Raw genomic sequence first — 13,319 nt, 5'->3', positions numbered from 1 at the left:
AGGCATACTACTTGCTTGATTTTTAACCACAGCAAGTTTTAATTAATTTATACCTATAAGTAAACGTATCAAACTGCTGCACTGACAAATCTATAATGGGATTTGTATCCAAGCCCCATTTTATTCTGACTTTCTGGCAGACATGAGTCTGTTCCCCTAAGGCACTTCAACTGTGCTGTCTTTTCTACTCCTGGATATTCTCTTGCTCCGTCTGACTCCACCTCAAATATGTCTCTATCATAGGACCTGGTTTTCCTACAGTTGTCCCCTGGTGCAATTACAGCATGATTAAAATATGCAGTGTGTCTGAGACCTTGATCATGTTCTAACAAGAATATAGCCTTAGACACACAGCCCAGTTACAGCATGGTAACGATGTCACAGAACAACCCTGCTTGTCTTGCAGCACGGGGTGGGGCTGTATGCACTTTTCCTTGGCATATTTCTAGTCATACCACTTGCTATCATTGCATTTCAAAATGTCATTATCCCAGGTGCCTAGTTCAGCCCCAGGAATGAACTTACAAATGCCCCTACAAAGATTTTTCCAGCACTTTGCTGCTGTCTGCAATTCTGAAGAAGTAATACTGCACTTTGAAGTTTCCTCTTATTTTCAAATCATTAAGTACTCACAGAGTTAAAAACTTGAGTTTTTAATTTTCCTAAAAAAAGTGCACATAGTTATTATATATTTTATTTCTGGGACCCTGAGCTTGAGACCAATTGCTAACTGGTGGTTTTAAAAATAACTTTTCCTTTAAAAATAGGCAGTCCACTTGCTGAATGCTCATAACTTTGTAATTTGTCCACTTTTGCCCCTTCCTGGGAAGTGTCCAATACTGTCCACTGTCAGAGACAGGATCCTGGACCAGACGGATCACTGGTTTGTCTCAGTTGTACACCTTTTATGTGTCATGCTTAAGTTATGACCCCTGAGACCATTTCACAAGCTATTCCGACTACAGAGGCATTAAACCCCCACCCCCCAAATCCTCTGACCTTTCTATGTTCTTCTATTACCACATCTTGTTCCCAGTCTGTGGCAGATGGGATGGGAGGAAAAAAAGCTATTTGCATTAAGTCCTTTTACTTTAACATCTTGGCTCTTTGCATATCCTTGTTTAGCTCTGAAAGAATGGGAGATGGCCCAAAGATGAATGGCAGATAAAAACAGGTCAGTGCCTCCTACTGGGAGACTTATCATGGAAAAAAGTCCCTGCACTCCAGATGCCCCTGTGGGGGAGGCATGTTTCCTCATAATGCTTTTAAATGGGTTGCATTGCAACTCTGCTTCCTTCCTACAGAGCTTTGCCACACACAGCCACAAACATTGGGTCGTGTATACTTGAGAGATTCTCTGTGCCCTGTAGTCACAGCTGGCAATGACAGCAGTGACAGTCAAATCAATGCTTCCTTGAATTCTCCATTTTTGTAAGCCTTGTCATTCTTCAGGAATCTGTGAACTTCAGAACAATGCCTGCTATGTAGCATGCAAAAAATATACATATTTCTTATAATTGTGAGGCTTCTTTCTTTCAGGAAAATAGCTTCCATAGAAAGTGGAATGGGATTTCTCACTCTGAAGATGAGAGGTGTTGATAGCAATGTTCTTAACATCAATTCTTAACAAACAGTTGGATTTGTCTAGAGTTTCAGGTGCCTGGGATTTTCTATAAAGGTCTGCTCGTTCCTGTGCCTGTGGTCTGCCATAGCAGCCTTTGTGACCTGGAGACCTTTCAGCTGTGTGCTCTAGGAAGCAAGAGAAGGAATCTTTCATGGAAGCACTGATCAGAACAGTGTGCTATTCCATCCCTTCTGGGGCTGATTTCCATGTTTTCTTTGAATTTCTGTTATTTGACTTGAAGGCAGTCTTCATTTTTTACAAACCTGAACTGTTCTGCAGAAAGCAGACACTCTCAAGAAGTTGTGCTTAGTCCAAAATCCAGTTGCTTTAAAATTTCTTATAGAAGGATTTTTTTTTTTTTTTTTTTTTTTTTTTTTTTTTTTTTTTTAATGTCTGAGTTCTAGTCACATGTTTGTTTCTTGGCTGGGATATTTTTTAGCTGGTTTAGTGATCTGAATCAGCTCTTCCACAAATGAAATGAATACCATAGCAAACACAAAGGGAGTAAGAGTGTATGGGAGTGTATGGCTGGAGCAGGAAAGAGAGGGAATAAGTTGTAAGTTTTTCTATTCTTTGTTTCTAGCTGCAGTGCTTAAATAGGTAACCTTTTATTTTCCTTTTTTTTTCTGACAGTTTTTCTTTCCATTTTATATACAATTTAGCAAAGGGTTTGTGCTTAGTCTCAAGAGAGCTTTGACAGGACTTTGACTGACTGCAGTGTAATAGATGGGGTGTCTGACGGGACTCGGAGCTTTTGTTCAGGAACTGGCTGAGAGGCAGCAAAGCAGCCAACACTGAGTATCTGTGGGACTATTAAGCAGGAGAAGTTTGGGTTCAGGTAGTGTCCTTTGCAGCCTCCAGTTTCCATCCTCTTGATAATGCCCAAACAGGTAGTTGGGCTGTATTCCTGCCAGATGTTTCTTGGCTTCCACAGTTTTGCATAAGGTTTTCTCTGTCCTCAGGCTCCCTTAGAAAGAAATGACACTGTCCTACAAGAAAGAAGTATGGGAGGTCTGAGGCAGAAGTGCAGCATCTGTGGAAGATCAGAGCAAGTCTAGTTTTTTAGGCTGAAATGTTATGGATTTACATGTCTGTCCAACAGTGAGAATTATGCTACTATGTGAGATCATAGGTATCATAGGTTGTGAGTTTGGCTGCAAGAATATTTATCCCTCCTGATACATCCAGTGACAACTGAATGATGCTGGTCTATGAAATCAGGAAGAAATTTATATGGCTGGGCTTTAGCAGCCTACACTCAAGGACAGCAATTGAGATTTGATTCTTGTGCAGTGCATGGCAAGCTCCTTGTTTACCTCCTAATGTGCACATGTTAAGTTATAACCGAATTGAGAATTCATTCTGTAGGGCAGGAAGTGACGATTTGCTTCAGTAATTCTGTTTTTCTTTAAGGTGTTGACCAGTACTGTGGAATTTAAAAGTATGTATCCCGAAGAAGGCATAGAAACATAATTTGAATGCAAACTGTATTAAGTGCTCACATCCTGTATCCTAGCAGGAATTTCACCAAACAGGCAAAGTATTCATTGAACTAGGAGCAAAGCAATGTCAAGTTGAGAAGGAAATTACTATGGAAATGAGCTTTAAAAGCCTGAGGCAGATGTAGGGGGAGAGGCACATTGTACAGGAATTTTCCTCATGCTCTCTAGCTTATACGGCCTTTCCATTACTTCAACTGCAGCGTGTAAGAAATCTTTGGCTTGGAAGACAGTCACTGAATTTCAGCATTTCTGTGCTGGCTGTTGCTGTGGGCTGGCTTCCCTGTTATGAGATGTTAAAGTCAGCCTCACCTAGGACTGGGGCCTCTGCCTGTATGGGAACAGCTGTGCCTGGGCACACCAGAGGTGCTTTCAGCCCAGCACTTTGTATCTCTCTGGTCAGTAATGGATGCTTAGGAGAATAAGAGAAATATATTGACTGCTTTCCTCCTGTACTGTTCCAGTGCTTGGCATGGAGCAGATGACTGGGTGGGTAGGTTTAATTGTCCTTAATTTTTTTTTCTCCCCCATAGACTTGTGGGTTTTTTTTCTTTTTTTCTTTTTTTTTTTTTAATTGTGCATTTCAAGGATCTTGTGGCAATGAATTCTAACCTACAGCTAACCTGCACAGTGTTAAGAAACCTCTCCCATCTGCCTACTGATTAAATATCAATTGCCACCATTTCCATGTTTTAGAGTAATGCCGAATAAACTGCCTATTTATTTCCTTCATGCTTTTTATGATTTGAGCTTAAATTACTGATAATGAGTTAGACCATTTTTTCTACTTAAAGATTTTTGAGCAATATGCAAGTGGATTTGTTGGCTTAGTGCATTGCAGAAATATGGCAGTACAAGAAAAAAAAATGATATTTTTCAGAAAGAGCAGACAGGTCCTCTAATGTCTTCTCATAAATTCTGGAATATTCCTAAGGCAGTGGTGGATTCCTGATACACTCTGGAATGGATTGATTGCAGGTAAAGAGGAATATTGCTTAGGGCAGGAAAGTGGCATATGTTAATCATGTTGGCAATAATTGATGAGAAATGATAGTGTGAGAGAGAAAATCAGGTTGTTGATGTATAAGTGTATGTGTTTACAGATTGTTTGGGAATTCATGGAACTCTAAAGGACTCAGCTCATTCCAGTGCCTCAGACATTGAAAGAATATAAACCATGATCCCCTCACTTACTTTCATTTTGTTGTCATAAAAAAAAAATCAAGACACTGAAAATTAGGATTTTGTTAAACAGCATGAGAAAGTAAAAATATTTCAATCTGGTTCTCTTTAATAGACTTGTTTTCATTCAAAACCTTTTGTTAAAACCATTCTGGTCACTCCTAATAGTGGCAGAAATGTGATTATCTGTTGCAGAATTGCTCATGCTCAGATGTGTCATTGGGTAGAAATTACATTAATCTGTACAGATTGACACGTTTAACAAAAACTGGTTTAGACACTGAACTGGAGAAGATAGCCCCCAATTGGAACCTCACATAACACTATCTCCAACTAAAATACTGTTTGAATAGTCTGGAAGTTTATCACTTTGTTATTTACCTTTGTGGCTATTGCTTTCCAAGACAAAATTTATATGTCAAATTTTGAAACATACATTTATTCAGAATACAAACTGTTTTGTCTTATTAGGGAAGTAAGAGCCTATGAATAGGAAACTCACAAATTCGTGTCCCTTTCCTGTGTCACATGTACTAAAACTATTACTTTACCAGGTTCAATTATGCAGTACTATTATTTTGTATATAAATGTTAAGAATAATCTGAGGTCTGATTACACTCCTGTTTGCTGGTGTGTGTTCATTGATTTGAATCAAAGTTGGTTTGGACTCCAAAACCTGTGAATCCTACTATCTGAGGTGCAGGCTTTTCCCTCTATTTTCCTTTGACTCAAGCAGGAAGGAATGCATGCATGAATATTCATTTTCCTCTTCTAATTCTCTTTATGTAATGCAATAGGTTTTTTCAACACGTACTCTCTCCCCCCACCTATAACTTCAGAAACATCTGCATGATTCTTAAGCACAAAAATACTGACTTAAGGAAGGTCAGTGTAATTACCTTTTAATTTAACTTTAATTGCCGCTGACCTGTACAGTAGAGCCTGCCTGCCTCTTATGTCAGGATCCCAGGTTCAAGGGAGCCTGAAGAGGTAGATATCTCTTGGAGAAATAGCCTGGGCAAATCTGTTGGTCTGTCTGGCTGTCAGGTTTGTGAAATAGAAGTGGGTGCCATGGTGTTCCTTTGTGATCCCTCTGCAGCAATAATTGATGTGGGAGGACTTTACCATGTTGCTGCTGCTGAGTTAACAGGCTCTAATCAATGACTCCAAAGATGCTTATGAAGATGCCTCCAGGTAAGCAGCCCAGGCAGTAAGAGTTTGTGAACCGTGAGGCCAGTTACTTTTTAGTCTATTCTGATTTTAGCCAGCTCTTTGGTTTTGGCCCTCACCCCAGGCTCTGCCTCTGTGCAGTGTGTAGCCAATGATCTGAACAACTCATAGTGCTGTGCAATGTAAGGACTGATAATGAGGTCTTGGTGTCTTATCTCAAGTATTCTGTATACTTGTTCCCTGAATAAGGTGAATCTGTGTCCTGTCACTCTGTGGCTCATGAAGAACTAACCTGGAAAGACCTGTTAATCTTCATGGTCTGGAAAGATCTGGTTTCCCTACATCCCAGTAAACAGGTGTATAAAGAATGGAAAGGACATGGGTGGAAAATCAAATGCTATTCTAGAAGGTAAATAAATGAACTGTAGGAATAAGAATTCTAAACAGTACTCATTTCCATAAACTGCAAATTCTATAAAACTCTAATGCTCCAGTTAGTCATCTAGTTTGTGTGGATCTGTGGAATGTAGTTATTGGCAGTTCTCAAAACAAGCCACCCTGTGCTTGCCCAAGTGTTTCACAATATAGGAGGCATGTTGAAGCCTGTCCGTGTTCCTTTGCACTATAGATAATTACTGCATGTAATTATTCTTTGCCTACATTTCTGTATGTATCTCTCCTCACCATTTGATCATTTTTTCTAGTGAGTGCCTTTGTAAACAATAGGCTGATACCATGCAGTGGAAAACTTGCACTGCCATCAATGGCGTTCATTGCTTTTGAGCCTGCCCAGCCCTGAGAGCCTTCTTAAAACATGCAGGACTTCACTTTAGGGTACTGGGTGCTCTCTGTCAGGCCTTTCCCATCAAATATGCTTGCATGTGAGAATATTGGGAAGCTTTAAATGTACATTAAAAAAGATAAAACTTCTCAAAAAGGAACAAAGCTATTTCCTCTGCAAGCTCCTGTCTTGAACAGGTCTGCATCCAGCTACAGCTACTGAGGCATTGCAGGAGCAGCCTACAGTGAAGCAGATTGTAAAGAGCCTGTGGGAAAGATGGCTGGATGGGGTAAGGCAAATGCCAGGTACTCAATAGGTGGTGGCTCTGTGCCAGCCAGCAAGGCCAGCCTGTCTGAGTTATTGTTTTGTTGAAAATCCGAGTCTGTGTCCTTTTCAAGTGTCAGGCAAGAAAGTTCCCATTTCAGTTCTCAGCTTGTCTCAAGGGCTCTTGCAGCAGTTTTGAGAATAAAGGGCTAAATTTAACTGATTGATTTAAAAATAAAAAGTAGAAGAAAAGGAGGAGCTTTTACACAAATTTTGTGTGTCTAAGAACATAGTATTCCAAATAGTCTGGCTTTGTGGGGTTTTTTGTGGTGTTTAGGGGTTTTTTGAGTTTGTTTGTTTTGTGAAGCTGATGTTATTCAAACCTGGGCCTTTTATTCTGCAGTTTGTACAATTTTTTACATGCTTTTGTGTTCAGAAGGGCTTTTTGTTCTTTTTTACCAACTCAAAATCAGCATATGTCACCTCCACCGTATCTTCCTGTAGTAAACAGATTTGGCCATAAGGACAAGATGGGTCCTAACAGATGGAGCCTATTGGTGCTCCACAAAGATGTGTTGGGATTGTCACTAGACACTGGAGGACAAAAGCAGCTGCCTTCCTTGGAGACCCCAAGCCTGCAGCCTTTGAGGTATTCCTCTTGCTGCCAAATGAGAACCCTAAAGTAGATCTCCTTCCTTGCTCAAAAACCAGAATTGTACTCTGATTTCTTCCTCTCTGTAACTTTAGGTTTCAGTGTATAAAAGACTAGGCTTCACATCCAGATTAGAAGGTGAGATTTTAGTAAAATTAGTCTTTTTTCATGACAAGAAAGCTTGCAGCTTCTTCCCCGAAAGAGGTGGTTGTTATGGCTGTGGACAGCAGGATGGGTTAATCGTGGCCCCATTTCCTGAGGTCTCCTGCAGTCATGATTTGTGAATGCCTGAGAATACCCCTGCTGAATTCTAATTGTTTGTGGCAGTCGGCACATGATTTCAAGTGTTTGGTCACAGCAGTGTTCGTTTTCTGCTCTTTTAATCTTTGATGGATGTTGCGCCTGGCTTCACTGATGTGGTTCACAACACAGTAGGCAGTGATTTCCTATAAGATGTTTTGTCTCAACTACAGAGGTGTGGAGTCCCTATATGATGGCCAATATTTATTAATGACATCCCAAGGTTTCTAAAGAGAAAGCTCTGCCATAGACCATTAGAACCTAATCTATTCCAAAATGTCAGATGCGGTTAAGCAAGAGCTAACTCAGTTGCACTGAGACTTTCCTTGTTAGTTCAAACTCTGATTAGAAGACTGATTAAAGGCATTCTCTTTGTAAAGGTTCACTCTTTATCTCTGCAGATATCATTACTATATAAGACAGGATAAAGCTAGCTAAAGGCTCACACAAATGCTGGAGCTGAAAAACATTTGTGTATGTGTGCAGTTATTCAGGCCCATATAAATGCACATGCATGTTTTTTAAAATGTGCTTAATTAGTAACATGAAAAATGTTGATTTATAAATGTGGATAGTGCTGAATTTTGTTGCACCTTTCAGCCTCTTTATCTGGTGTTAAAAGTATAAAAAGCCGAGTTTTCATATCATATGTAAAGCAGTAGGATTAAGATTTTAACAGCAATTTGGGGTTGCTGGGATACAAAGTATTTTGTTCAGAATACTTGATATCTGAGATCATTATGACCAGCCAAACTGCTTCCTGTGATTTAAACATTGCTCTTGCTGTTCAGTCTAAACTACACGATGGCAATACTGCTGAAATATCCTTGGCTCTTCCTAATGTTTTACCTACAAATAGTATTAAGCTTTGGCAACACCTTTAAATTTCTCACAGTGTTCAAGCTTGTATATAAGCTTTTAGAAGGAAGGATGGTTTATTCATTATGCATTTGTGTGGTGCTTATCACAATATGGGTGATGTATATTTCTGTAACCTAGATAATAAGCTGGTATTATCAAGAAATAAAAACATCCAGAAGGCAAATGACAGAGCTTCCAAATAATTTTCCTAGATGAAGTTCCTAAAAAAATGGGGCTTTCAACTCTTATTCTTCAGAATTTTCTAGTTTGCTGCCTTGTGCATGAATCATTTTACAAACAGCTTGTAGGCTAATGAAAAATAAACAAAAAAATAAGGAGCTTTAAAAAATTGTATGGAAGTCAGTGTTCTCGTGTAAGGGATTTGATTGTTGTTTCCATCATGGTCAGATTAATAATAACTCAACCATGCTGCTGCTAGCTGATGACTTGAGTGTGCATGTTAGTATGTGAAAGAGAACACAGTAGTAAGTGGTCATATTGCTCCAGTCACCGCTGAACAGATTGTTTATTATCAATGATCTTTAGCAGGGAGGTAATGCTCTGAAGTATTAGTGTCCTGCTTCTGAAATTACCTTGTGGACCTTGGGGGAATGTTGATCCTTTATGTGCCAAAGTCAATCTTAAATTGTTCAATAATAATAATAAATTCTAGCTGTTCCATTGCAAATACTGTATGGGCTGTACCTTGTTTTACAGCTGACGGGCTAGAAGTCTTGATTTTGCTTTTTCATGAGTGCCCCTTGCAGAAGGAGCTGAAGTTGCTCTTTGGGCTCATGGATTTGATGAATTCTGGAAAACTTTTCAGGCTGATACTTTTTGATGTAGGGTTACAAGGACTGAAAAAGATGGTAGCAAGGCTCTTTCTAGTAAGGTATTACAGTAACAGCATATCACAGGATTAAGACATAGCCAGATCTTTCTACTACAGAGTTGTCTGCTGACTAACTTCTAATTGGCTTTGCCAGATTTATCACAGATTTGCTACTTGTTCCCTGCTTGCTTGATGCAGTTTGCCAAAGACTCTCTTTTCTCTGTATTTCTGCAGTGATGGCAGCAATTTAGATAAACCCAAGTTTTCTGAATCCCAGTCCAGTATTTTCTATGCCCTGCTCTGTGTGACTTTCAACAAATCAAGTAGCTTCAGCAAATGTATAAAAGAGGAGGAAAATTGCTCAGTTCTCCACCCATACAGTCCTATACATATATACCATGCATGTGTATGCAGGCAGGCACACAGTTTGCAAATGCTATGTGCCATTTTCCTCTTCCAGAATTTTGGGATTGTGGTTACTCTTCTTGAATGAAACAGAATAAATAATAGCATGGATAGATAACTGACCAAGGAAGAAAAGCCTTAAGGACTGTGACCACAGACTTGAGGGGAAATAGTTGTGTTGTAATTTCTTAAATTAAAAGTTGAAGTCTTCCTTCCAGAGCTGTTTTTCAGGAAACATCTACTCTGGGCAGCAAAAGTTTTTTTTCAGAACACCTACAGCTGTTGGTGACTAGCTGGGCTTGAGAATGTTTCTGAACATCAGGTCTGGCAGTCCCAACCTGGTGGTAGATGTGTCAGCTGGGTCCTGCAGAGCTTTTGCTAGTAGTAGTTTCTGCAAAGCAGTATCTTCGCTTTTCCTTCATGCCCTTCCAGACCCTCAGGGTGCACTTCTAAAATGTCAACCTGTGTCTCATTTAAATCTGAAGATCAACCTACTGCAATATTATCTCCAAAAAGTAACTGCAGAGAGGCTCTAACAAACAAGAAAATGTTGACCTTTTCAAATAGCTGTGAAACATCCTTAACTCTACTCTGCTGCTTTACCTTAATGCAGGAATAAGAAATCATAGGTCTAGTTAAATTTGCCTCTTTACCTGATCTGCAAAGTTGATTGAATTCTAAGGGATGATGAATAATACCTTCACAGTTTGGAAATACCTGAGTGAAGTGCTATAATGTCAAGATAGAATCTCCCATGTCTCCTCCCCAAAGAATAAAGGATTTAGTCAGGACATTAAAGCATTGCCAAAATCCTCAGCCGCCCCAGCTCACTAGAGTTAGACTGCTAGGCAGCAGCAAAGTAAGTTATGCTGGGAATGGTTAAACTACTTAATTCCAGGATTAAGGAGCTACAAAGGTAACATTAAGTCATATTTGTACATGATCCTTCCTGTAACATGAGAAACTGGACACAGCTCACCATCAGGCCTGCTGTAGTACTTCTAGGCTATATAATCTCTTATCAACCCATGTCAGTGCCCTCATGCTACTGGATACCCAGTTAATGAAATAGAATGTAGTAGAAGAGAAAATATTTTGTCTTTCTTATCTCCCATAGACTGTTGGTACAGATTGATGTAAAATCTTTGACTTTTAATGTGGAGACAGAGTCATAGGAAAACAAAATTAATAACTACTAGGAAATGACCAGAGGGAAAACTAACCTGTGGTTGACTTTTAAACTGTTTGGTCAGCTCTGACTTGTCTCTCAATGTAAAACAAGTAGTATTAAAGCATTTCTAGGAATATGAAAATATATTATTGGTGGATGTGGATCCTTGTTACTTATGTGCACCTTAATTTATTAATATCCTGTGTCATCAGGAACGTCACGCAGCAATGACTTGCTTAGTTTCAAAATTTACTGTCATACACAACTATGAATGTATCAGTGGGTGTATACATATAGCACAGATCAAGATGTAGGATGTTCGAAAAAAAAAATCTTGCCTCAAGTTTGGGATGAACTCATTATATCCCTACTGGTGGAGCCAAGAATGAGTTAAGCAAAATCTTCCTAGACAAATGTCAGCAGCAGCTCTACAATATCTCAAACCATCAGAGATTAATGGATAATTCTCCTGCCTTTAAAAAGCCTCATTGTGCTTTTTACCTTTTTTTTTTTTAAAGCAGAGTTGCTGCATTGCAGAAAAAAAATCATGTCATTGGCAAGGGTGTAGCTTATTAGTATAATAGCAATGAGTTATGCAGAATACAAAATGCTATTATGTAATCACTTTGGTTATTATAATATGGCTTGAGAAATATGGGAACCAGTGCGATGATGAATATCATGTAGGATGGCTGACACTTTCCAGTCCAAGGGAAAAAACATCCAAACTCCTTGCTAGTTAGCATGAGAACTTCTTCCACTTGAACAGAAGTAGAGAAGCTTCTTTCCTTGTCAGGGTTTGTAGACATGAAGTCCACACATGGACTGGCTTTGTTGATGCTGATGGCAGAATTCCAGTACACTTTATAAAGAACCAAAATCCGGCTCTACGTGGACTTCAAAGAAAGCAACTCTCCATATGTCAAGGTGTTGGAGAAATAAGTCAGCCTTTGTGAGGGCACAGAGACCAGGTTGGCACCATTTAAAGCTTCAGCACAGGTACAGGTTTAATCATGACAAATTGACTGTAGCTGGTATCTTTCAAAGGAAAGAGGGGAAGATTATACTAAAGAATATGTTTGAATATCAGGTTAATTTTATTAAGAGCTTGCTAGCAGGCACCATCAGTGAACAGCAGTAGTCATTTTGAGGTTTCATGGAGTCACTGAGTAGTTAACATCTAGAGGAACAGGAGCCAGAAGCTTTGTGTTATCTGTGGCTTCTGATCTGCTCTCCTCTGTACGCCAAGATGGTTCTTGTCAAGTCTTGGAGGGTGTGTAGCTCCAGCTGTAGGTTTCTTCTATGCCAGTAGCCCTGCAGGCCCATTTGCTTACCTCCCTTTTTTTCCATGAAGGCTCAGAGTACAGAATAAGTGCTCCCATTTTCTTACTGTTCTTTTCTGGAAGGGACAGACTCAAGCAGTCCTTCATGATGTGCTTTGTATTTGAAGTCTTGCTAAAATGGGACTATCTTCCATGAGATTTCCAGTTAAAATAATTCTGAAACAGAGAAGGGGTAAAGTAACATAGACATTGGAGAGGAAAAAGCAAAACAAAACTTTTAATGAGTTTGGAGTTTGTCAGTTTGTGGCTTATTAACTACACAGGAAATTATTCTTTCTTTACGTGCTTTCTCCATTGTGTCATCAGCAAATCTATCAAATGGAACTCTTGTGCCTAAGAATTGCTGTGCAGCACAACTAGGACCTGAGATGAGGTCTGAGCTGGTCTACAGCAGACCAGCTACAGCAAGAAGTACTGAAAAGTGAGAGTTCAGACTGTGAATTAGTCATCAAGATCTTGCCCACTTTTAATCTGGCATCAGGATACATTAATTCAATGGAGACTTTCATTGGCTTCTTCTCAACTGCAAGAGGGTTCTATTGCTTAGGTCCAGACAAGTCTTGCCCTCGGTGAAGATGTGATAAACATTTGCCCAGGGCAGCAGATGCATTGGGAAGTGACTGTGAGTAGTGACTGTAAGCATGCAGCATTCTTAGCCTAAAACCAGACCTAGGTAAAGCCAGGCTGCTGCTGCTGCCGCCACCACCATGGAGTCTCATTTGACAGTGGCAGTTGTGGCTCTTTTCCTTTTATCCTAGTTGACAACAGGAGCAGGAAGACTGTATCTGCAGAGCTTTCTCTTCCTTCTCTTCCCAGCTCTTTCCAATGCCTTTCCTCTTCCTAGAGCCACGGCAGCTCTTCAACACTGGGAGCAATCTGTTTTGCCTGCAGTGCTGAGGCACAAGTGGAACAATTCTGTGCCCAGTGTTCTGGATTTACAGGTCTACAAAGGATGAGTAATTTGAAGTGTTTCATGGATACTTTATAGCTCTTACCTGTGGTTCAGTGTGTTTGATTGGCTACTGACTGCACATATTGAAAAAAAAATGTTTTTAAAATACCACTGACTGGATCTGAGAAGTGCCCTAATTATGGGAAGAACTGCAAGAGCACTACATAACACACTTAGAAGTGTTCTACATACATGTATGTTGCTAATAAATGTGACAAAGCATGCATTGTCTGTTAATAAGCATGCATGCTGGAGCATCTTCATACCTATATTCAGTATGGT

The 13,319-nt window shown here is 39.7% G+C and overlaps 1 protein-coding gene across 1 annotated transcript in view; it reads left to right on the top strand.

Annotated features, from left to right (window-relative positions):
• ALS2 (alsin Rho guanine nucleotide exchange factor ALS2) overlaps positions 1-13,319 on the top strand; it is a 214,796-nt gene that overhangs the window by 31,750 nt on the left and 169,727 nt on the right. The window lies entirely within an intron of this gene.

The sequence above is a fragment of the Zosterops lateralis genome (assembly GCF_965231275.1).
Source record: "Zosterops lateralis genome assembly, chromosome: 7".
NCBI classification, from domain to species: Eukaryota; Metazoa; Chordata; class Aves; order Passeriformes; family Zosteropidae; genus Zosterops; species Zosterops lateralis.
Note: the sequence above shows the minus strand (reverse complement) of the source record. Positions and strands in the feature narration are given on the sequence as shown.